The sequence below is a fragment of the Salvelinus fontinalis genome, chromosome 23, assembly GCF_029448725.1.
Source record: "Salvelinus fontinalis isolate EN_2023a chromosome 23, ASM2944872v1, whole genome shotgun sequence".
In the NCBI taxonomy this organism is placed as follows: domain Eukaryota; kingdom Metazoa; phylum Chordata; class Actinopteri; order Salmoniformes; family Salmonidae; genus Salvelinus; species Salvelinus fontinalis.
The window spans coordinates 16,542,732-16,545,231 of NC_074687.1; the positions used below are offsets into that span (position 1 = coordinate 16,542,732).

General features: G+C 41.8%; 1 protein-coding gene across 2 annotated transcripts in view; it reads right to left on the reverse strand.

The window, feature by feature from the left end:
- The window catches only part of LOC129820928 (E3 ubiquitin-protein ligase SH3RF3-like), a 96,751-nt gene that overhangs the window by 53,931 nt on the left and 40,320 nt on the right, over positions 1-2,500 (reverse strand). The window lies entirely within an intron of this gene.

A 2,500-nucleotide genomic window follows, 5' to 3' on the forward strand; every position in this document is an offset into this window, starting at 1 on the left:
ACATATCACTCTCTCAATATACATCTCTCTCTCCTCTCTCTACATATCACTCTCTCCTCTCTCTACATATCACTCTCTCAATATACATCTCTCTCTCCTCTCTCTACATATCACTCTCTCCTCTCTCTACATATCACTCTCTCTATATACATCTCTCTCTCCTTCTCTCTCTACATATCACTCTCTCTCACTCCTTCTCTCTCTACATATCACTCTCTCTCACTCCATCTCTCTCACATATCACTCTCTCACACATATCACTCTTTCTCACTCCTTTGCTCTCTACATATCACTCTCTCCTCTCTCTACATATCACTCTCTCTATATACAGATCTCTCCTCTCTCTACATATCACTCTCTCCTCTCTCTACATCTCTCTCTCTACATATCACTCTCTCTACATATCACTCTTCTTCTCTCTCTACATATCACTTTCTATCTCAACTCTACATATCACTTGTTCTCCTCTCTCTACATATCACTCTCTCTCCTTCTCTCTACATATCTCTCTCTCGCCTTCACTCTACATATCTCTCTCTCGCCTTCACTCTACATATCTCTCTCTCGCCTTCACTCTCTGCATATCCCTCCCTCTTGCCTTCTCTCTCTACATATCAATCTCTCCTCTCGACACATACTCCCTCTCCTTCTCTCTCTACATATCACTCTCTCCTCTACGTATCGCTCTCTCCTCTTTATACATATCACTCTCTCTCCTCTCTATACATATCGCTCTCTCTCCTTCTCTCCTTATATATCACGTTCTCTCCCCTCTCTCTATATGTCACTTTTCTCCTTCTCTCTCTACATATCACTCTCTCTCCACATATCACTTTCTCTCCCCTCTCTACATATCACTTTTCTACTTCTCTCTCTACATATCACTCTCTCTCCTCTCTTTACATATCACTCTCTCTCATTCTCTCCACATATCACTCTCTCACTACATATCAGACTAGCTCTCCTCTGTCTACATATCACTCTCTCTCCTCTCTTTACATATCATTCTCTCCCTACTCTCTTTCTACATATCACTCTCTCCCGCCTCTCTTTCTACATATCAGTCTCTACATATTACTCTATATCCTTCTCTCTACATATGAGTCTCGCTCTCTCCTCTCGTTACATATCACTCTCTCTCCTCCTGTCTATACATATCACTCTCTCTCCTCCTGTCTCTACATATCACTCTCTCCTCCTGTCTCTACATATCACTCTCTCCTCCTGTCTCTACATATCACTCTCTCTCATTCTCTCCACATATCAGACTAGCTCTCCTCTGTCTACACATCACTCTCTCTCCTTCTCTCTACATATCAGTCTCTCCTCTCTATATATATCATTATCACTCTCCTTCGCTCTCTACATATAAGACTCTATCTCTCCTCTGTCTACATATCACTCTCTCTCCTCTCTATATATATCACTTTTTATCCTTTTCTCTCTACATGTCACTCGCTCGCTCCTTCTCTCTGCATATCACTCTCTCTCCTCTCTACATATCACTCTCTCTCCTCTCTACATATCACTCTCTCTCCTCTCTACATATCACTCTCTCTCCTCTCTACATATCACTCTCTCTTCTCTCTACATATCACTCTCTCTCCTCTCTACATATCACTCTCTCTTCTCTCTACATATCACTCTCTCTCCTCTCTACATATCACTCTCTGCTCCTCTCTACATATCACTCTCTCTCCTCTCTACATATCACTCTCTCTCCTCTCTACATATCACTCTCTCTCCTCTCTACATATCACTCTCTCTCCTCTCTACATATCACTCTCTCTTCTCTCTACATATCACTCTCTCTTCTCTCTACATATCACTCTCTCTCCTCTCTACATATCACTCTCTCTCCTCTCTACATATCACTCTCTGCTCCTCTCTACATATCACTCTCTCTCCTCTCTACATATCACTCTCTCTCCTCTCTACATATCACTCTCTCTCCTCTCTACATATCACTCTCTCTCCTCTCTACATATCACTCTCTCTTCTCTCTACATATCACTCTCTCTTCTCTCTACATATCACTCTCTCTTCTCTCTACATATCACTCTCTCTTCTCTCTACATATCACTCTCTCTTCTCTCTACATATCACTCTCTCTCCTCTCTACATATCACTCTCTCTTCTCTCTACATATCACTCTCTCTCCTCTCTACATATCACTCTCTCTCCTCTCTACATATCACTCTCTCTTCTCTCTACATATCACTCTCTCTTCTCTCTACATATCACTCTCTCTCCTCTCTACATATCACTCTCTCTTCTCTCTACATATCACTCTCTCTTCTCTCTACATATCACTCTCTCTTCTCTCTACATATCACTCTCTCTTCTCTCTACATATCACTCTCTCTTCTCTCTACATATCACTCTCTCTTCTCTCTACATATCACTCTCTCTCCTCTCTACATATCACTCTCTCTCCTCTCTACATATCACTCTCTCTTCTCTCTACATATCACTCTCTCTTCTCTCTACATATCACTCT